General features: G+C 38.3%; 1 protein-coding gene across 3 annotated transcripts in view; it reads right to left on the bottom strand.

The window, feature by feature from the left end:
- The window catches only part of CDH13 (cadherin 13), a 520,720-nt gene that overhangs the window by 35,568 nt on the left and 460,921 nt on the right, over positions 1-24,231 (bottom strand). The window lies entirely within an intron of this gene.

Below are 24,231 nucleotides of genomic sequence, written 5' to 3'. Positions count from 1 at the left end.
GACTAGTACAGGAATCAATATTTAAAACATTATGTAGGACCTGTTTCCTACTGCCGTGTTACACAGCCAGAGTCCCTGAACACTTTCAATGGACCTCTGCATCAACACTGGTATTTCAGACTTCATGAATGCTCTCACAGTCCTCTTTTTTCCAGACTCAAAATTCTGGCTGGACTAGGAGTTATATTTTTAATTTATTTTTTGAGTGGTTTTCATTTTTTTTTTACAATTAGCTAATTTGGGTGAGACTGGAAATGTAATAAATTGTGGGGTATGGTAGCAAAAAGAGAGTTAGACTATGGATTCATTAGGTCTAACATGTTGGACCTGGTCATAGGCAGACTCAGTTTGGATACATTTGTTCTGCAGTCTGTGGTCTGTAGTTTTCTGCTTCTGATGGTTTCAAATAGATGCTCAGAACCTTGGAACGATTCAACCACATACCTGTTGTCTAAAGAAGGGTTTGAAAATACTGTCTGTCAAGATCCCTCAATACAAAATTCACTGTTGTGCTTTCTTTGCATTAATCGGCACAAATATTTAGACCCTGATACTGAAAATATTTAGACAGATTGTGGAGTTTATGTACTAAGAACTGCCCTGCTTGACTGAAGTAACAAACATAAGAATGTTCATGATTAGAGCCTAATTCTGTATTCAGTTAAATACATTAAGTAATATAACAACACAGAGCTGAATTAACTGGTACCAATTCCATCTCCAATGAAATGTGTTAATATTTTAAATCAAAACTCCAATCATATAATCAATACTTAGCATAATAACCTGTTTATCTTCTTTTGTAGTGAATTGTTATAGGTCATAAACAGCCATACAATCTTCTATAGACATTTTAAATTATAAGTAATTGACATGAAACCTGCTATTGTTTAATGAGTATGTGCCTAGCCAGTGCCTCACAGTGGCATTCATCTGCAAGGTGTCCTATGTGATAATGCTGCCAAAAATAATTTATCAGTGAAACTATTTCCTGAGGGAATAATCAAAAATAACAGATGGGGGGGGGGTGTGGGTGTGGGTGTAAAAAAAGTAAGTAAAACAAAATAAAATGGCAGTTGCTAGAAGAGGAAAGAATAAATTGCAGACCAACAAAGAAAGATATGGTCTCATTGAATGCCTATTTCAGAGGCTTGCTTTGGTCTCTTGTGCCCTCTGGAAAGCGGAAAAATAAGTTGTGATTAGTTGCTAGATCCCTCTAGCAGACTGTTAAGGGATGTCCATCATCATAGCTAACAACGAGGGGGCAACGTGTGGCTGTCCTATCCAGCTGCCCCTGACGCCCCAGTCCTCATTTCAGACCTCTCAGTCCTGTAGAGCTTGAGCTTTTACACTGTCCAGTTATTTTGATCAGTCAGAGTTTGAGAACTTTGGATTTTTGCTGGGATATCAGAAAACGTATGCAGAGCCACAGCTCTGAGCTGTCAGATGCCCGAGATGGCCATTAGCATCATTCATTATCATGCAGCAAATTTTACTGTGTTTGAGCAGTAGGTCTGATCATTGGCCAAAGGTAAATGAAAAAAAAAAGCAAATGACTTGGTGCATGGCTCAAACTTAAATTCTGTCGTTAAGACGGCACTGTAAAAGACTATTGACTGAACAAGAATGGATCTCTTCTGTCCTTCATCCCAGGAACTTCCCCTCCAACATTTGAAATAATGCCATGGGAAGGTGTCATTAAGCAAAGATGGTTTTTTTTCTTCCCATATAAGTTAGGAAAGATTAGAACGGATTTGACTTATAATAGCCTTTGAATAATACATTTTGGGCACGGACACCATACTATTCAGCAGGAAGAAAACGTAATTGTTAAAAAGGGAAAAGTTCTGGGCAAATTGGTTTCCTCATGCATAAATGAGGCAGTGCACACACAGGTACTCAGGCCTGAGAAATACAAGACAGAAAGATAGGCATATTTTCCCAGCCCACAGATCAGGTGTCCATTACAACTGGATTACCTGGAGGCAGAGCAGGACTTGAATTTATGCCTTAGAAAGCACAGGGCTCCAGAATCCCTATGAATTTGCCATGTGACCCACAGGTCCATTTAAATAAACTATTCTATAGATTGACGTTATACTTCAAAGATTGATAAAGTACTCTTATTTCAAAAAAATGAGAGTCTAAACAAAAAATACTGAGTTTTGTCTTTGAAAAACAAAATTGCTTTTAGCAGAAAGCCTTCTCTTAGTTCATCAGAGAAATACCTCTCTTACCAAAAAAGTCATCAGTTGCCTCAAAATGTCTTTGGTGTACCTCCAGGGGAAGTGATATTATCCTACAGAAGATGAACATGGCTAATTTCAGAGGTGCTGACAGGCAACATTGTCCACATGACTGCTGTTCTTTACCAAGACTTTGCTTCAGGCTTGAAATATGCGATCTCCTCAGGGCTGCTGAGCCAGATTGATGTTTCCATGCTATGTAGGAGCACAGTGGTGTTCAGGCAGCCAGTTTCAAGATCAAAAATTCAATATATACAGCCATGAAAAATTCCACATTTTTATGAGCTATTGCTATGTTAAAATACATTAAAGGACAAATTTGGAAACCAGAACCTTTTGGAATTTGTGAGAAAAAGAGACAAATACTGAAAACACTTGGCTTATTCATGCTCGCACAAAAGTCACTCAGAGTTTCACCGCTGGCTTCCCCAGGAGCAGAAATTATCCCTTAGGAAATATTTGGAAAAGAATCAAAGGCAAACGCTAGCACATAGTGAGATATTCCATCAATCCAACATGTCCTTCCACTTAATAACCATTTAAACATTAATCAATATGTAAGCTTTATCTCCCGTAAAAATGAGTTACTAGAATAGTAACAATGCAGATCATTATTTCATTTCACTTCTTTGTTTCTTTTTTTATTGTTGTTTTTATAACTTTGCAACAAAGGTATGCACAAAAATATGAAACAAGGGCAGGCTAAACAATTCCTAGTCTATTGTAAAACTGCAAATTCTCAATTAACCCCGAAACAATTTAAGAAGATTCAACACTTCTAAAGTAATGAGAATTTAAAATGGATTGTATTATCTTCCCTGATTGCTCTGCAAAGCACTGTTAGCTGTGCAAATAAAAAACTGAATTGTATAACCTGTGATTTGGCACAGGATATTGTAAAAGTAGTACTTTGTCTTTCCCACCACATTTTTTAGTTATTGTGAGAGTATATTGCAGTACAGTTAAGATGATTGTTCTTTGTTCATTTTTTTGAGGGCTCTGCTAGCAAAAGGTTTAGAATAGACTCATTAGGAAAAGCACTATAAAAAAAAATAGAAGTATAGAATACAAAGGTTCATTTCCTACTTTTGACTTTAGTGGGATCTGCTGATTGCACAGCACTTTGGAAAAGCAGACCATTTTTTTAGGTGGTTAAACATGAACTTATACGCCTGCATGTACCTACTCAGCTTTGAAAATCATAAGCACATTGATACATCTGTATGGATGTATACAGAACTATGTTCTCTGGTGTGCCAATTACTGTTTATTCTGGACTTATTCTACATTGCGCTAGTGAAATTTAGTGCTGCTTTGGGGGGGTTCTTTATTTCGTTGTTGTTTTTTTTTTTAAATTTTACACCATGCCAACAGGCTACAGTTCCCAAGGGCATGTACCATATGTTATATGACAACAGGGCATTGGCAAGTGGGTGCAGCCTATTTTGGCTGTGACCTCCTTGAACTAGGTTCACATTCTTGCACTATCTATAAACCAAGTATTGCAAAGGAAGTAGAAACAACGATTCCTTTAGGGTGGAAATTGTCTGCTGCAAAGTTTAAATATACAGCTTAAATATAGACCTACAAACAGATGCAGAGGGGCTAGAGATGCAGAACAAGAGAACGCAAATCAAAATATGCACTTGGCCTATGTGGAGCAGAACTAAAATAAAGTAGCAAATATATGGAAATAATTTAAAATTTATAAAGGACATCTTCCCCTTCCTGTAACACAGGAAAATAATTCAGAGAACACCTCCTGGGGTTGCTAGTGGATGTGTACGGTGCCGGTGGCTGGCAGCTTGATTAGCACAGGAGATCATTACACAGAACAGTGGTGATATCAGGGACACAGAAATCTAATCAGAGCCACAACCTTGCACTAGCCACAAAAAGAATTTCACAGCCGACAGCGCAATAGCCCAGGGTGTCATAGGAGAGCAGCCAGGCGTCTAGGCACACAGTCAGATGCTGCTCTTGGCAAGGACTTCCAGAGCTTGGTAGCTGCCAGACTTTTCCCACGTGGAGTCAAGGGGTCTTGGCTCTTATGCTTTAACAGAAAGAGAAGGAAGGCAAAATGAATCAGTGCCAAATCTGTGCTGAATGACACACCTGCGCCCGTTTGATGTGCGGCATCGACAGGAGTTAAGGTGAGCAATCTAGACAGGCTTGTCACGGTGGTGGTTTTCAGCCTTGTGCATCTGGAGATGGCTCAAGTCATGTACAGAGACCGTACGACCAGAAAGATGCAACAGAAAAGTAATGATACAGTGGCATTGGCCCCATGAAATATCTGATTGTGCAATTAGGATTTGTGTAACAGGGTGAGAGACTGTAGGCAGCAAGTTGACACTGCGGTGGACTAGTGATCAGGATGGTCTGGCTGAATTAGGACTTGGAGAATCAGACTTTGAGTCCCGGCTCTGTCCCAGTGCAATTAGGGAAGCCCTTTAATTCATGCTATGCCCTCAACTCAGCTTTAAAATGGTGAGGATATATTTCTGCCTTGAAAAGCTGTTAAAAGGATAAAATCTCTAAATCGTTGTAAAAGGACTGAGAACATATAGCAATGAGGGACAGCAAAAGTACTGAGATAGACAGAATAGAAAAGAATAATTTGGTTAGTTTTTCTAAAGATGCAGAAAGATATTTACTGGCATTTTCAAATTGTATAGTTGCTCATCCCCTTAATTTTTTTTTAACTACGTTTAAAATAGAGTTAAACCCAGATGAGTAAAAATTCATATTCTCTGCGATACATGCATATATATGTGTGTGTGTATACTAACTGGTCTTGGGTGAATCTGAAAGTGTCAAAATACTGATAGTAACCATTTTCAGAGTGTTTCAATCTGACTGGCAGGAGTCAGTATCAGAAATATAACAAAGCTTATTCATACATTAGAATTCCAAAACATATTTGCTGCTTTTATGGATCCTAGTCCCACTGACATAGGTGAAAAAATATCAGTTGAATAGACCCAATATTTCACCTAAGAAGTATAGACACACATTTGTATTTTGAATGAAAAGCATTCACATTATCCACATTTCCGAATCCATAGCAGTTCACCTACAATTAGGTAACATATTGAAGTTACCATGTCTGTCTTGCTCCTGCTGGGACTATACCTTATAATGGCGGTCTCTGAAATTTTTCTATGAGCTCTTCAAGAACTATTCAAGTCAAATGATCAGTGGGGAAGGTAACTTTGTATTGTCTGTGCCTAAGAGCTCAGCATGAGAACTCCCTTTTGCCTCTGAATGAAAAAATCTCTAAATACAGACATTATGTGATCTTTAAATCAAGCCAATATGAATTTCATCTCATTATATCAATTCCACCTGAAAAATCAAGAGTGACTGCCTCTGGAGAAAGATTCACAGGTATTTTGGAGAGAGTAATTACAGCATAAATACATGCGCCTATGTAAACAATGGTGGTTCTAAGAGAAAGACAAAACCACTTCCCAAAATATAAGTGTAACATTAAAAATCTGGATTAAAACTGCATTGTGCTTCATATGCTTTATGTATGGATGACATAAGGTAGAGCTTTAGAGATCAGCCTGCTTCCCATCATGCTCCATCTTTTCCACTGTGCTATCATTACCTTTTGCCTGCACTAATTATGGCAGCATATGGCACCAGAAAGAGTGGAAAGGAAACCTTGTAATGCAGTAATTCTCCAGCTGAAATATATTCCAGACTCATTAATGATGACACACTGCAATTTTTCTGCTATTTGACTATATGATAATAAAGGTATTCTAGCTCCCATACTGTTTTAGGCTATAAGCTTTGGGAGAACAACTTACATTTCATATATGTATATTCACAGTTGTGCACGGCAGGGTCTCTAACTGCTAATCCATGCTGAATGAAAACAATAATAGTAATTCTCTAACATAGATCACATCTAATATTCTCTAACTATATTAACATTTGATTTTGTAAAGATATGTTTTTTTATGCAACTTCCAGGCTTAGTTTTTTATTTTAAAATGTTTGTGTCAGTAAAGCCATTGGAAGAATGTATTTGGAGCAGTTGCGGGTTGTCAGTTTTTTCAGATATTGAAAAAACACGCTGATGAATAAAATATATTAATTTCAAGGTGCAAATGAATATACAGGTTTGCTTTCTATTTTATACCCAGATATAAAGCTACTGCCTAAAATCTGCTGCTGCAGCCCCTAAACACTAGGTTGTACAGGTCAGTAACGCATGATCTGTGGTCCTGGTGTTTAGTGTGACAAAGCGTGTCCTAACAATAGAAAGGAGGGATAACTGAATTCACCATATTAACAAAAAATTCTGTCAATGAAATAGAGAGATTGCCAGTAAGACTCCTATTTACCTTATCACATTAGCTTAAAGTATACTACCAGTAAGCAGTTCTGTGGGAAATCAGTTATTCAAAAGGGCTTTTCATACCTCCTTTCAATGCTACTTCCTCGTGTGCTTTCCCATTTAGATACCCAAATACGTTTTTCTTCCTTTATGACCCTTGAAGAGCTCTACAGTTTCTACTGATCCATATGACAAGATGTCTTCACATCCATCTGTATGAGGTAAACTCAGAGGCTGGTAGCTTGCTGTTCCGTTTGGATCTGAGCCTGCCTGGGAGCATTACGCTGTGTCACATCTCTTTCAACAGTCAGCGATGCTCTGTAGTCCGACCAAGTGCCAATGGCAACCACTCATCTCCGGTGCAGTTGGCATTGGTCTGCCCTAACAGTTTTGTGCCTTCTTTTGCCACTCCTTTTAAGGGAGTGCACGCAGTTAGCGTGGCAGTGTTGTCAGAACTATAAAATTAGTATTTTGGGCACAAGATCATGACAATTTCAACATAACTCTGCTGTCACTTAGAGTGTTCTCTTATGTGGGCATATCTGAGTAATAATTCAAAGCTAAGCCTTTTTTTGACAACTTATTAGCAATTCAAATAACACTGCCTGAAATAACAAAAGCATGTCAACAGGTTGCGTGTTAGGAGAGAGGGGCAAAACCTGATGGGTACTGTTTTCCATGCACGCACAAGCTACACTGCTGCTGGCCAGCGGACGTGCGATGCTACCCTGGCACTTGCTAAATCCCCTGTTCCACTTTGCTTTCAAGACACTGCTCTGTACCTGAGCCTGTGGGCCTTGTGCGTCCTGAGGGAATGCATCAGGCGGTTTCACTCTATGGACAGACCTGTGGACTGCTCAGTGTGCTGTTTGCAATAGGTCTATGGTCTGAACACAGGAGACTTGGCTACTAGGCAATTTGGGTATACGTGTGACATTCGAGCATCCAGAGTAACAGTTTGGCAGTTTTGGGGAACTGGGAACATTAAGAATTCATTACAGAGTTAATGAAGATCCCTGTTGAATAATGGCAATAGGTTTGTCATCCAATGTATAGGACACCCATAGGATGGTGTAACAACACATGCAGCGCTACCAAGTCAGCCAGCTGAACTGGTTCGTTAGTTGTAGCATTTTGCTTTTCACCCCTGTGAAAATCAACAGAAAAAAAATCCTGCATTAAGCTCAGTGCTGTCAATAACAGCCTGTTACTAGTACTAGCTAACTTAAAGTTAGCCCAGATATCTACCCACCATGCTGTGGACACAACCTAAGAAAGCATTTCCATTGCAGGTAAGGACTAAAAAGCAACCAGAGGATTTCATATCACAGGGGAAACAGAAGCATAAGTGCTTCATCACAGAATATTATCGAGACAAAATGTAAGCATTTTTTCACCTCAAAAGCTACAGGCCACATGATACAGGTTATAAGAGAAATTATAAAGACAACAGTACCGATAGCCCGTTAAAGGGCTTTTTCAGATCTTTTCTGGTCAATTGTATAAATGTACCTGTTGATTACTGATCCTCAAGGCTTTCAGATACTGTCTCCTATATGCCTAACTTTGTGATTCCACAAAATTATCACTGACAGTTTTTAAGACCTGTTTTGAATCTTAAACCTAACTGTGTCTGACCAAAACCTTGATGTACACATATCCCCTGTAAACACGCTCTATTAACACACAGTTAAGAAGCCCCCAACAATCTTCAAAAGGTGCTATTAAAAAGTCAGAAAGGAAACCTAAACTGTCATCTGTTTGTACTTTCCAGTCCCCATATTTGACTTCTACACTACAGTTGGCAAACTAAGCGTAGTTAGCCATCTTTCCCCATTAAATATATGATCATACAAAATGCATGGTTTTGAATTTGGATTGAAATGCTGTTGCTAAAAGTGTAGCTATATGCTAAATGTGCAGTAGGCTGTAAAATATCTCCTGCAGTGCTCTCCTGCAGAGATTTGGACATGCTCAAATTACTTTGGCTAGATTCTTTAGAATAAAAAATTTTAAAACATACAAAGCAAATTTAACTGACATATGCTATTATTAATCAGAATAAACATATCATAAACAAAATCTAAAACCTGAAATAAATCCCATTTTCTGACAACATTGTTGAGAAAGGTGTTAGGTCAGATGCATTTTTAAACTTACTGAAGACTGAGGATTTATGCAATAGCCATTTTTCAGCTTCATGGAACAGATTTATGGTCTTGCAGACTGTCTGTATTTTCACAGGCTGGAAATGTCAACTTAGAGTACAATTTAAAAAAATAAATTAAAATCCCCATCAGTGTCCTGCCACAAGTCACTCTGTGCATTTTTGGTCACTGAAAACTCGTGTTTCTCTTTGATAAACTGGACATATTCCAGGGTGAATTCATTAGCTACGCACTGGTGCATAGCTTAGCTCTGCAGGTCAGGCATGACAATCTTTGTAGTAACTCACTGCAGCAGTTTTTTTCTGGGCAATCCTGAAGTGTCTCTTAAGTTTCTAGGAGTTTATGTACAAACATAAGCGTGCACATGCTTTATGCTAACCCTATCTGAATAGGCATCATACTTCTCTGGTTTCAGTGCCAATCTGGCACATGAAATAACATAATAATCCCCTCCCAAGTGCGTGGATATCTGTTAGGGTGTACAGTGGACAGGATATATACATTACTATATTCAGTGATGCTGCACAAGACTGATATATGTTGCTTTTTAAGGCTTAAGGTTTGTACACATTCATGTTTTGGTCAGACATTTGTTGTTAATATCAGTTTTCCAGTGATTCAGTCTCAAGAAAAACTAATTTCAGCTTGTTCTAAAGAGCAATGTGTATTTTACAGAGAACCAGGGCAAGAATGCTGTGGTACAACAGGGCTGAGCATACGACTGAAGAAGCTCAGCAATTTTTTTCTAAGACTCCTCTGTGCTGCATAAACGCAGAATATTCTCTAGAACAAGCTTTCATTTGAGCCTTCTTCTTTCAGTCACCCTTTCAGTTGATGAATAATATGTAGATATTTACGGCAAGAAAAGGAGTCTGCCCAGTGCTTTGGAGGACAACCTCTCTCTGCTACAGCCTTTCCTGGCTGGTATCTGGTTTAGGTCAGTAAGTCACAGGAAAGTCTGCTGAAAATCCAAAACAGATCTTTTCAAAAATATTTCAGTTATTATTTTTTTTAATCTGTACCATTGAAAGTGTACTTTTTTGCTACAACGTATTTAAAAAGGCAGACAAAATAATAAAGTGGAAGCTCTAGACACTACTTGGTCTATACGAACATGCCATTATACTTAGAACCACTGTAACATTCTAGTTCCAGTTTACAAAAGTAAAATTCCAATTTAAAATTATAATTAAAAAAATTCAGCTAGAAATAATAAAAATTAAATCCGCCTCCCTCCAAAGTATATTTTCTACAAGCAACAAATCTTGGCAGCAATGATTTTGCTTAAAAACAAAACAAACAAACAAAAAGATCAAAAAACTTGCTTACTTCAATCTTTTTTGCAGTTAACTGGGCTGCAATATAAATATTGTTTTATATGGGTGGGAGGAGATTATAATGCTGAGATATCTCTATCTGTGGAATTTTCTCTTGGCTTCACTCAGAGCCAAGCACAGACCCAGCAGACAGAATTAAGTAGCATACCTCTCACAGAAATGTTTTTGTCTCATTCAAGTAGAAATGAAGTATTGCCAATACAGGCAAATTGGAGCATATGGGACAGCATAAAAGGTCAAACGAGAGAGCTTCAGCTGCTCATCCTTACTGCTAATGACAGATCAATATATACCCAATACTGTCTCCTGCTACCCTCTGAATCAGAGGGAGCATGGTGGAAATTAGAGTCAGTGTTATAAGAAGAAACGTTGGTACTATTCTGCATCAGACTTAGAAGGCAATGAGCTCCTTTGCTCAGACACTAGTGACCAAGCATTTTGCAGGCTGGGGCTCTAATCTCACAGATTTTAGCACTGGAACGGGTTCCTGCGCCCACAGGGAACAGTTTGCAGGGCTGCAGCCACATTACAGACAGTATTTGCTTCTGTTTCCATCTGCAGGGCACTTGTTAAATTATGCACCCCACCTCACCATCCGAGCAAAAGATTCGTCGTTTCAGCCTTATTTTCCATGTCACATCAATGATTTAGCAGGTTGGCTTTCATTGCAATTCTCTATCTACAATGATATGATCAAAACAGAATGAAAAATTAGATGAAATTCAGTTTCTAGTCCCCCGCCACTGAGAAATATCAGATGAGAAAATGGTTGACTAATTAGTGATTTGTGTGGAGAAACAATAGGATTAAAACCTTTGGTAAACACAAAGAAAGTAACAGGAGAATAACTGCAACTAGAATAATTAAAAAAAGCCAACACAAAACCTACAGCAATTAATCAAATGAAAATACTAAAATTGCAATAATGAGGCAGTTAAATAAAATGTTGTGAAAAGGAAAATATTTTTTGTTATTATTGTACAGTCTTTCAAACATTTCTCTATACCAAGACCTAATTTTCATTTTTTTTTCCTTCAGGGCAAAAAAATCCTGGAAGCTGAGGTGTAACAAAAAAAATCCACAAACTCATTTATGTATTTTTAAATCAGAAGTGATTAGGGCTATGGTTAAATGAACCCAGAGGCTATAACTATCTGAATTATTCCTAAAGCTAGGGAATAATACACCGTATCTGGGACTAACACACTAGTATAATCAGGCTGTTACTGTTAGAATAATTGTCGACACATGCAAATCAGTAAAAGTTGTTTCATTGCAGCAGTTGTGCCTCAAAAGCTAATCAAAGTGAGATGAGCTGGAGGTTCTTTTATAAACTACCTAGAGAAGATTTTGGCAGTAAAACTCTATCAAGTTTCTGCACATGCCAGTTCTTTGCAACCGTGCTTCCAGCAAAAGTGGCTTCTCCCACTGCAAATCCATTTGCTGCTTTCTCTCTCAAGCAGGGGTCCCGGTAGCTCTTGAAAAGATAAGAAATTTTTTATAAGAGCCCAGCAGATTCACTACTAAAATGTCAGTATTGAACACAGCTGTGAAATAGCACATTTCTACAGATTCAGTGTGAGCTATTTTTTTCTAAGGGATGGGCACAAAGTAGTATGGCTCACTATTCAGAGGTCCTTTCCAACCTTAATGACTCTATGATTCTCTACTGTGAAGCACTGGTCTATCCGGATCAGTACAACTCCTGTTGGACTGCGGATCCTACTGCTGGGAACTGGCTTGTCCCACCAAGGGATTACTTCTGCCAGCTGCCATAAAACCTCGGTTTTGCCCTGGCTAATACTAAAGTCGCAAAGAAGACACCCTCGCCTGGAAGCACTCCCCCGAAAAGGCAGGGCAGGGGAGCGGCGAGTCTCGGCTCCAGCGCAGGTTTGCAACCTGAGCCTGTGCGATACAGATGTATTCACAAAATCCAGTCCTGGCTCCTGTTAACAACTATTAACTCTGGGACTCGTCTCATAAGGAAGGAAGGGAATTAATGTTTCTGCAAATTAATTTCCAAAAGGAAAGTGTAACGAATTGGTGAATGTGCTGAATAATCATTTTAGCACAGTTTATGTCCCATGCCAACCTAAGGACTTTGCAATATTGATGCCTTTCAAAGCAGAGATTAGTGCAGCAGGCATCCCCTGCACACCACTTCATCTGTTTCTTTCACACTCACTTGCCTCTTTTGTTTCCCTCTTGTTGCCTTTTTTTCATCAAAACTTTTCAAAGAATTACAGTATAAATCTAGAAGACATTGGGACTAGGTTATCCTAGAGATGGGGAATAACTCCTTGTCACCCTGAAAATAATTAATAAAGTCTAGAATTATCATAGGCCATTCTCCCTCTTGCCGGAGGAGCAAGCAATACCAAGGAGAACATTTTTTGAACTGGCTCCTGCAGATTTAGCAGAATGACTTCCTTCGATACTAAACGAGCGCAACTTTTCCCATTAATTACAGATGTTCACTGGGAAGCCAAGAATGTTCACAAATGACACAAATGGAAAGAACGGTGTCTAAATCTGAACAAACATTTGTGGGATCTCTGGGACCACAGCTTCTGGCTGTCCTCAAGGCATTCAGAATTATTAATAGCATGACTTTCCTCTATCTTATCCCTTACTACCATGTAGGAATTTGTCTCTCTTCAGTGCTAGAGAAAATGCTAGGAAAGAGTGCTGAAACTATGAATTTCATATTAATTAAAACTGAAACGCTCCCTTGATTTATGTGGGGAAACCTACACTGGAATTTGAAAGAGGAAAAAATGTGAGGTATTTTTGTCATGCTTGCTAGTAAAGAAAAGAATTAGCAGAAGATTAAATTATGATCCTCAAGGTGAGAGATGATGCTTTTGTCAGTGTTTTTCTTTTTTTTAAAGACTGCAATTTTTACTACGGAAAAGTATGCCCAGTATTTATGAACTATAGCTCGTTTTTGTGTTTTGTTTTGTTTTTTTTTTTTAAATTAATACCTGGAAAAAATAAGGGGAGAAAAAAAAAAGATTAACTACAACAGAAGTCAGGAAGTAGGTGTTAGCCAAAACAGTGCAATTCCACATAAAGGAAACTTATGAATTGTTAAAAGAATTGAAAGAGACTGTAAACATTGTTGAATGGACAGTTACTTAAAAGTTAATGAGACCTTGAAAATGCAGTAGGCTTGGTAAAATCTATTCTACCACAGAAATCTGGATCATAGCCACAAAACCCAAAAGTATTAACAAGATAGACATTTTGCTAGAAAATAAGTTCCAGACTCACAAACCGCAACCTTGAAATCACCAGACAACTTGAGTTAAAGCTGTAAAAGCGATGCCAGGAAGGAAATGTCTGCTGAGTCTGTCAAGCCAAGGTCAGAAAAGATAAAGTGAAAGGTTCTAAGCAACGAAGAACAAGAGGCTGAGTCTCTGTCTTGGATAAAGTGGCAAATACTCATCTCTTAAACAGGAATGTGAAGTATCTGCTATGAAGAACATGTAACTACAGTAAAGGACAGACCCAGTGATTCACAGAAAAGCTATCGCATCAATCATGTGGCAATTTTCTTATTCCTATGTAACTCCGTGAAATAAAAATTTAATTATAAAGGCCAAATACTTCAAACAAAGTTACTTGAGACCTAATTCCGTGAGATTTTTCTTCAAGAAAAAAAAGTAAATTCAGGCTCCCTGGCTGTATCAGGTATTTCAGCCAAAAAATTTACATAAAAGTATATTTACTGTGATGAACCAGCATAAATATTTTCACTACCTTTTTTTTAGCTTAGCAACAAAAGACAAAGAAAAAAGGGACTAGCATAAGAAAGGACAAAATTTAACACACAATAAATTGACTGTGCAATAAGTAGCAATTCAGAAAGAAAATCTGTGAAGAAGCTGATACTGCCAGAAAAGTAATCGAAGTAGTTTCCTGTGCTGACAGAGCTGGGGCATTCCTGAGTTGGCTGAACTTGCACAGGACTTATTTCTAAGATTCAGCTATTTCTAAGGCGAGCGCCCTAACGCAAGAGATGATAGGAGAGCAATAATGTTCTGCTGACTTAGAAAAGCCTCCGAGTTTCTTGGCAGGTTGCAGTTAGGGGCCTGGCAGGAAAAACAGCCCCATTCCTGCTCGTTCCCTCTCCTCTCCCCATCAAGTGCACAGCACCGTCCCCCCAGATCTGTTTAAACTGCATGTATGTGACAGCTAGTATAAAATATGCAGCTGGTGCAGGTTTCCCTCTCCAGAAACTCATTTTGGTGAGATATTGGTTGCTAATCCGACAATTATAAGAGCACGTTTTCACATATTTGACAGGCATAATCTTGAGTGGCAAAGATCCACATTGGACTCCAGACTTCACCAAGTAAAAGGAAAACACTGATCCTGGGAGCTGAGCTGGACCTGATCCAGGCAAAAAACTTGGCTTGAATCCTGTTTTTTCTCACATTAGAGCACTGCCTGAGCTGTTATTTGTAGTCTTTGCTGCATGTGGAGCTGATCCCCAGAAGTATGTTTCATGTTACCAGTTCACAATAACAACTGAATTAATAACTGACATCTCTTAGAGAGGATTTGTTCAACAGGGAGAGCTGCGCGAACCCGGAGCAGTCTGCAGCATCACCCCTCAGCCTCTCCTGTCATCCTACAGAGCCACGCGCTGCCATTGCTGCCACAGCCTGCAGGCTCCCATCAACCCGTTAATCCCCGGGCACGCCCCATCACACAGACCCAAGCAGACACTTTTACACATTAGAATCATAGAATCACAGAATGGTTTGGGACGCAAGGGACCTTTAAAGGCCATCTTGTCCAACCCTCCTGCAACGGGCAGGGCCATCTTCAACTAGATCAGGTTGCTCAGAGCCCCATCCAGCCTGTCCTTGAATGTTTCCAAGGATGGAGCACCTACCACCTCTCTGGGCAACCTGTGCCAGTGTTTCACCACCCTCGTCGTGAAAAATTTTGAAATATTTCCCATCACATTTGTGTTTCTGTACCTCTGGGATGGGTGCCTGTGGGTAGAGCTTTATCAGCAAGGCCGGATGGTTTCACTAACCACCATTACATTGATGCCAATTTTAAACCAACAAAATGCCACTATGTCCCTCCCTTGCCCACCACCAGATCCCTGAAGCAGGGAGCTTGACAGAAGCAACATCAGTGTGCTGGAAATTTGAGTTCCTGCGAGTGCCTGGCACTGGGAGGAGGAGGTGGGGAATGAAAGGCTTAGCCTGGCTCAAGCCCTTATGTGGACTTCCTAAATGCTACCTCTAGGGAGGAGACATGGGAAGTTCCAAATACAGTCAAAATATTTTAGAATTAAACAGAATCAAATCAGGATGATTTTGGTCACAGCTGGGTGCCAACCGATGAGTGAGTTAGCAGTTAGTTAACTCCTTCTTCCCTGTTTAATCTACTAAGCATTATTATGAAGGCTGAATTCTCTAAAGGTCAGTGCAAGAGCAGGAAATAAGGATGTGGGCTTTTTTAAAGAAGAGAGTTAGGCTTTTATAAACTTTTTTTTTTTAGTACCCTACATTTTCCTATATTTCCTCTAAACTCCTAGTGTTTCTTCATGAAAAATATTTTATGCACACACAAGCGCATGCAAATAAATTTGTCCAAGAAGGATGTCTCAGGGAAGTTGTATGAGTTATTCACACAGATATGGAATTGCTCTGTGTAGGCATTACTTTTGGAAAATTATAGAAGCACATACGTAAAAACTTGTGCTAAATTGATGTCCTAGTAAAAAACCACATCCTTACCATTGCTCAGCATCAGATTATGTTTTCAGTTGCATACTACAATACATGAACATGATAATGTTAATTTCATGCCAACGTCTACGTGAAAAATATATGCAAGGCTGTCTAATGTTTGATTAATGGCCTGACTTTATCCAGAAGAACTGGAAATTCTCAAAGGGTTTTATAAATCAGTGAAGAGCCAACAAATTAATAATTTTGTTTCCATAGAAATAGAACTCAACTAATTCCATAAAATATGTCACTCTGGTATTATAATTGCAGCAATTAAGATGTGTTTTTCCTTTTACTTCTTTAGTTTAGCTTTGTTTAAAAATAACTGTATTCATAGTAGGAAAATAGACTGTCTCGATGCATTTGTATAGTTATGTAGCCCAGAGGAATTAATACCCACCAAGTAAAAATAGTTTCCAACCTTGTAGCATTCAATAACAAAGAAGGAAAGGGTAGGGGAGAAATTCAGTAGCATGTGTGATAATGTGAGTGTATAACATTCAAGAAAAATTCACACTACTGTCCAATCTGATAATATAAAGAAAACGGCACATTTATTCCTGGCTAACAATAACACAAATTAAGTTTTCATTTTTTCCAGCGGAGTATGCTATGCACTTCATGGGTGCAGTTCTTACAGAAGAAACTTAATTAATTTTCTTTCATTCTTTTTGTAATAATAGGCAAACTCCTATCTGAGGTTTATTTGACGGAGTACACTGAACTATACAAAAAACACGCAACCACTTTCTGTCCTAAATGTTGGAGCAATGTGTGATATCATGTCACATCTTGTCCTTTATTTTAGGCCAGTTTCTTTTGTTTGCCTAACTCACTATCTTTAATGATCATGACAAATGAAAAGGGAAGTGTGATTTACCTTTTCTAATCTCTGTGAATCAGATTCTCAGGCATTCAGGCTGTCCAAATGCACTTTAAAATCCATGGACTTCCCTCCTACCCGTCTGGTCCTTATCACTTTTCAAGATTGTGTATAACCATGTCTTAGTTGTTTTATTTATAATGTCATCAAGTCTAGGTTGTTACATTTGTTATAGGTTGCTGTGCTGAATTGCCCCCGCCTTTCTGCCTGTGCCTTCAAGGGATGTTAGAAGAGTAAAATACTGCTTTTCACTTGTTGAACAAAAACATTAAAAGTCAGATTCCACGCTCAGTTATATTCACTCAGGGGATATTCATTGTAACATCCCTTGTCTAACTGATGTTACTGCAAAACAAATTTGGTCCTGTACATGTAAACGTTAATAGAGAATACTGACAGAAATTAAAATTCTGCTAGATAATCTGAAAAGAATGTCACAAGGTATAGCTGAATGGAGAAAACAGCCCTTTTACCTATACTTTAACATATAATATATGACCTATGAAAAAACCCTGTGTTTTTCAAAGAAATAGAAAATTAAAGGATATTCTTTTTATTATTTATAACTGGGAAAATTATCCTTTATTTGCCAAAAGGTGAGTTTGTGCTGAACGCTTCTCAGTAATATTCCTTTAGAGGTTAGAAAGCATCTTTTTTGTTAGGGTAAGTATCCTGTGTGCATCTGAATGCTTGCTCTGATATACTGCCTGCAACAAATCTACTCTATACAGCACAATTTTTATATCATGTTCATCATCATAATAGCCAAGCCCCTTTCAGATGTACATTAAGCAACATGAAAAATGTGTGTAATTTAAGAAATCTGCTGGCCAATGATAGAAAATGTGAACAAGTTAGAGGAAAAAGCTCCACTTAAGTATTCGTTTATGACACAAAAGAGCTTTCATTAGATGGTACGGGATTGAGTACTAAAAAGAGAGAAAATGGAAGAATTACAGTTGCTTCTTTAACCTTAATTTGCCACACTGACAGTTGCTGATAAACTTTTTATCTAGGCCTTGCTTGATTGCAGTGCGGTACCAATGAGACAAACACTTTACCAACAGTCTTCCACTATTTGGTCATGTATAGTTTTATTTTCTGCTTGATATCTATTGCACTCAGTGCACACAATATATTGTGCTCTGTAAATTGAAGGTATTTAATCCTCTCCTAAGCTTCTTATTATCTCTTAGTTACTCTATGCTATTTAACCCTGGATTGGATACCCAAGAGTTAAACTTGTCATGCACTTTTCCCTTGTCATTAGGAATCCGAATGTTTTGCCAGCCACCTTCAATGCATGTCCATAGTATCACTGTGGGATGAATTTTAATGCTTCAATTTAACAGACAAAAAATGGAGGTTTCAAGACCTTTAAAACTAAAAATATCTACTATTTTTTTCCTGAAATGACAAGAGCTGAAATGAAAAAACTCACCTAACTGCACAAAGAAGGACTCATTCAAAGGGTTACAGTTATACAATGATTAAAGCTATTATGGGCTTTTTCTTCTTTTTTCCTTGTACTTGAAAACCTAAACTCTGTAACAGTTTCTATGAGTCAAACTAACTTAACACAATTGACATGGAGATATGCAAAACTGAGACAGTGTTGTTTTCTTTCTCTACTAAAATGTGTTTTAAACACTAGTTAATAACTTAGAAGCTTCCAGAGCCAGAAGTATCTTTTGACTGCTTCATTTTGAAGCTGCAAACCTTGTGCCCTACTAATACAAAAATTTCTTGTTTTAGCCCTGAAGCATTATCAGATAAACTCTGTGGCTGCATTTGTTTTTTTATGTATAAAATGCTACCAATGACCCAGGGCTGAATCTCCAGAGAGGCTGGGCCTTAGGCAGGTAGAATTCTATTGGAAATTTCCCATTTGAAAGGAAAAAGAGAAAACATTATTCTGACAGGCCCATTAAAATCGGTAAATATGTAAAAATTCTCCAGGGTTTGGACTATTCAATGAAATCTGTGTGAGACAGGTTAGTATCTCCAAGGCAATGCTACGCTAAGTACTACCCAATGGAGCTGCCCCAAGGGATCACATGGATAATAATTATCTAGCTATATGTAGAGTAGGCATGCATGTCTCTGTAGGCATATTTACCTAGAGCATAATGGTCATAAAATTAGGAAGAAGCCAGTCCCTAGCAATTCACATTTGAACCAAGAACGAATCTGCAGGCTTACTGCTGCTTAACAAAGTGCATAATTTCACTCTTACTCAGAAACTATTTTACAGAAATTGGCATCCTTATTACTAAGTTAATAGAAAAATTCCAATTGAACTCTATAAGACTTCTTTTCCTATTACAGTAACATTGCAGAGCTCCATTTAGTAAAAATGAGTGCTTAAACCTTCTGACAATTTGCTCACTGAACTTAAATTCCACTCCAAGAATAACCGTCTGTGAGGCTGAAAGAAGATGGGGTTCTTTATGCCTTGAAATGCCCAGACTAGGGATGTCTTGCAGTTGAGCAGTGGCTGTAAATATATAACAGAACTCCTGTGTATTTGGGAAAGCTTCTGCTCCGAGATGAAATCCTACACCCAGATTCAGTGGGAATTTTGCTGCTGAACGGAGCGTGTCCATGGTTTATTCTGTCCTTATTCTGGAGATGGCAAATTAATGAAATATCGCCATAACATTGGCACCCCATATCTTCACAGCAGGGCAAATAGCTATGAAAGAATTACATCATTTCCCTTTTCCAATCAGGACATGAACGCCAGGCAACACCTGTTCTGCTGTCATCTAAAATCTATACCTGCTTTAAAGACAGAAGTGCTGAACTCCACAAGAAGAACAAGAATGGCTTAACTATATACTTCCACTTGATGACAGGATTGTGGCCTAGATGCATTACCAGTCTTCCTGGAAAACTTTTATTTGAGTGCTTGGTTTTCTAACTTTTGCCTTTGTATAAAATAATGATGGTCACTGGAGCTACAATCTTACATATTACCAGCCCAAATAAATTTCTGTCAAAGCACCACTGAGAGTTGTAACTACATACAGACGTGCATGCGTGATCTAACTTGGCTGAGTGGGACTCAAGAATTCGATGGCTTTAAAATATTAACAGAAATTCATACCATCCCTCTCCCTGTCAACTTGCCTCCTCACACAGCGTCCTCAAACTTGATAGCCAACTTATTATAATCAAGATACTCTTTACTTCTTCCAGAGGCAAAATCCTGCCTTTTCTGAAACCAGAAGAGAACAGTAATGGCATAGTGAGTTATTGTCAAGATCTGATCGACTGCAAGCATAACTTGCGACTGATATATCCTATTGTTATATTTCCCAAGAAGATCTGCAATATTGTTTAGTCAGTGACATGAAAAATGTGTCCTATAATTTCACAGTTCACAGCCTTTCATTCTGAGTGCTGACATGGTTGCAATCATAATGTGGCATAATATTGTTATGCAGGATAAAGACAGAGGGTCTAATTAAACTCCCCGTAAATGTTACATTCATCCTTATTAATCAAGAATTTGGGATTCTTAAGGTAATATCAAGGGAAGTTAAAATTGGTTTCTATGGCTTATTTGATTACATGGAAACACAGATTCTCAATTCTGTCATCTATAGCTTTAATATCAACATATTAAGTATGATTTATTCCAACAGAGTAGAGCAGGTGGAAAATTTTAGGAATATGCTCTTCTGACAAGTATTGTTAGGAATGATAAAGTCTGGCCTCAGGCAGCTGGGTTACTGCAAAACTATGAATCACTGGATTGAGAATTCCTGGGACCCTCACTTTAGGTAGTCTTTAATAATTTAATTCAGACACTTCTGCTATTTCAAGGACTAATCAGAGAGAGAGGGATTAACCTTTTTTCTCAGGAAAGGGACCCTGTTCTTCAGGAGAACTGCCTCATTCAGTCTGGGTGAAAATTTGCTTTCTGCTCTCCCTCCTTTCCTACTATAAGAGGGTAAGATAAAAATAGGTGCTATAGCAACCTGTTTACGTACATTAATCTTCCCCCCCAGCCCTGGCAACTGCTAGGAAGAACCAAGCAGTAAGACTAGCTGTTAGCATAGATAAGACAAACAAGCATGGGAGTTTCCCCACCTCCCTGCAAGGCAAAGCCGGCATACCAAAGCTTAGCACCAACTGGTTAGATGGGATTGTCCTTATGCACTAAAAATTAAGATATATAAAAGCAGACAAGGAAAGAAGAGGCCTAACATCTGCCCAAACACAGAGACAGATAACATCAGTAAGAAGAGGGTAAAAAGCAGCAATGGGGGAGACTTAGAGGTGTTCACCACTAGGAGAAACACTAGAAGAAGCTGAGAAATCAAGGACTCCTCGGGGCTCTCCAAGGTGCTAAAAGGGAGGTGTTAACAGGCTGGCTGTAAATTAAGCAAGCCAGGGAATGCCTATGAGTAATAAAAGAACTGAAAAACAGACTTTGGGAAGCAGACCATCAACATCTGTTCACTACTCTGAGGAAAAGAAGGTCCTCTAATAGTATAACTCCGATATTGAAGCTGACGGAGTTGAAAGTGGCTTTCCTGAATGGCCAGCATTAGATGCCATCCACAGCTTTTATAGGACATGGTTTCCAGATTTGGCAGATGTTTTAATTCTCTCAGCACTGGGGTTTTACTCCAGTCATTTATTCTCTTCAGTCTCATCTCAGTAGTTTCCACAAGAGACGACTTTTTTTTTTTTTTTTTTTTCCAGCTGCTTCCTCCACGTTAATTCAGACTCAGTGATATAGCCACAGAGGGCTAGCCAGCTACAAGTCATCTTCTGAACAGGAAAAATGGGGCCTGATCTTACTCTTAAGCCATTATCACCTCTCCAAAGCTACATCAGTGTGGTCATGGGTCTGAGAGGAGAATAAAGGAGGTACAGTACCACTCCAGAAACAATTTTGCTTCTTCCCATCTTGCTGTAGGCTTAAAGAGTTTGCTATATGGGGAAAGAGTGGATTGTTTACTTTGTTCAGTAAACAAAAAGTGGAAGTCAGTTTGGTCAAGCAACGACAAAAAAAAAAAAGAAAGGCAATGTATTTTTTCATTAATTTTTCCCTTCAGATATTAATATTATGATAGTAACATGTACATATCACAGTGATTACCTACACAGATAGTATTAATACATTCAAGAAACAGTTTCAGTAGAAAGACTGTTGTGTAGAATACTGTTGAGCTAACAGTTGACTAGTGAGTACCTACAATTATAGGTGGTAGTTGTGTAGCATGAGGTAATTGGCCAAGTTCTTTCTTTCAGAAGTGATTAAATCTCTCCTTTTCCAGCATTGCTTGCTGGATACCCCAATACATGCAGCTCTCTAGAGTTAGTGTTTCTGTGTTTCAAAATTTTGCAGGAAAGACAGAACAGGAAAAACTTTTTGCTGCAAGCAGATTCCCTCTCTACCTGGCTTTCTTTCTAACTTAAAAAAGAGAAAGGAAAAGAAAAACAATTTGCACTGTCCAATATACAGCAACTTCAGATCTAGAGATGTGCTACAAATTCCCAATGGCTGGGTTCAGGCAGGCCATAAATAAAACTGCAGAGCCAACTTGAGATGCTCTTGGGTGTAACTTACAGTGAAAAACTCTGGTGCTGCATGCTGAGAGCATGGCTCAGACATTCATTTATAACAATAGAACTATTCCTCTGTCTGCACAAGGAAAACAAATCTCCTGTTGTTAGGAATCAAAGACAAGTCCTTCAGACTCTAGGAGACATATTTAACAATGACTAAGTGTGTTACTTCATAAGCATTCACTCTTTAAGACTTTCTATCCCTCTCTCATTATATAGTACTGCTGTAAGTGATTGTAGCGTATCCCAAAAAGCAAGTTTATTGACCCTCCACCTGCAACAAAAGGGCTTTAAAAAGGTTTGATGTGCAACAAAGTATGCAAAATTGATCCCTTAAGTGTTTGTGAGGAATGTGATTTGAAGCCTCATCCTTGTTCAGAGGGTTCAGGATCTTGGAAAAAATCCTGGCAAGGGACATGAAAAAGGCTTTTTGAATTGTCTTTGCAATTCATGGCTTATATATTCACTACGTGTAAGGGTAGTGATTGGCAGGAAAGAGAAGTGACAGAAGTAAATTTGCTTTTTCCAGTGAATTCTCCTTAGTTTTCTCAAGTATTTGAGACGGGGAAGAAACTCATTGAACAAGAAATCCCACTTCAGTGTAGTCTCAGCACTGTTTTACAGAATTTTAGGAAATCATTTTTTTTAAAAAGAGTATGCAGATCACGGTTGCCACTGATAAGAGTTTGGAACATTTCCACTGACTTCCACCAACTCCATAGGCACTGACCTCAAAGTTAGGATGATGCAATCTAAAGCAAAATGTGGCCCAGTAGTAAAAGCTCCTGTTCCCAAAGCCAATCAATGGCCAGCCCATTGTCCAGTGGCTCTTGGTCAAATTACAAATAAACAAACGTGATCACTTTTAACTCAGTGTCTGTTAGGTTCAGCCTTATCATCCCCATGGTCTGATGTTCAAGGATGAAGCTTTATTAATCTATACACTTAGTTTGCAGTATAGAAAAATGCACTTTATGTAAAGAGAAATGGAGTCTATCCAACTTCCAGATAGACCAGTAGCTGTTATTTGGAAATGATGAAAAAAATACATATGACCTTTCTCCCATTTACAGACTAGCAGAGCTATCAAACACAGTGCCAGTATAATGGCTGTGCCACAGCAGTCGAATGTCCAGGCTGCAGGTTAACAGGCAGCTGGGTAGCTGGATCCGTCACAGGCTATTCTAACCTGAATTCATTAGTCTCAAACTAATGGAGATTTACTGGTTTCATATTTGTGTAATTCCACTAAATTAATGATATGGTGATATAAGGATACCAGAATCAAATAAAAGGATGTCAACTTCCAAGCAAAAAATTGGCTTTCAAATTACAACAGTTGAGACTTCAGCACTAAGACAAGGTACCTGTGCTTCCAGAAGCCATTTATCCTATGTGGAATCAGCTGGATTAAGGTGCAGATAAAAAAAAAAAAAAATTACACACACACAGACACACACACACACACAAATATATATCTTATTTACATATATTGCTTCAGATATTTTTGGTAGTCTTTCATATTCCCATGAAACTCACCGCAGTTTGGGTTCCGTTTCTAAGTTCTCCGGCTTCAAACACTGCATTTTAGCTCTACTTAATGAATTAGATATGCTTTAGAGCTATAATAAACTTTTCTTGTGAAGATATTTCTGAAGCATTGAGTCATATTGCTTACTGAGAATAAATACTGCAATAATACATTTATATAAATAATTTAAAATCCAAGAGCACAGTAGGTAATAAAAATACATTGCCATGATAAACCACAAAACCAGAGAACAACGTTGCTTTAATTAAAAATTACAAATACACTGCAGTAAACAACTTATTTACACATAGTTAAAAGTCTAACTATTGAATATCCTGGACTTGTTGAATCCAAAAAAGGAAAAAATACT

Source organism: Nipponia nippon, unplaced genomic scaffold, assembly GCF_047370975.1.
Source record: "Nipponia nippon isolate SJK-2023a ecotype South Korea unplaced genomic scaffold, ASM4737097v1 scaffold_7, whole genome shotgun sequence".
Taxonomy (NCBI): Eukaryota; Metazoa; Chordata; class Aves; order Pelecaniformes; family Threskiornithidae; genus Nipponia; species Nipponia nippon.
This window is presented reverse-complemented; position numbering and strand designations above follow the sequence as displayed.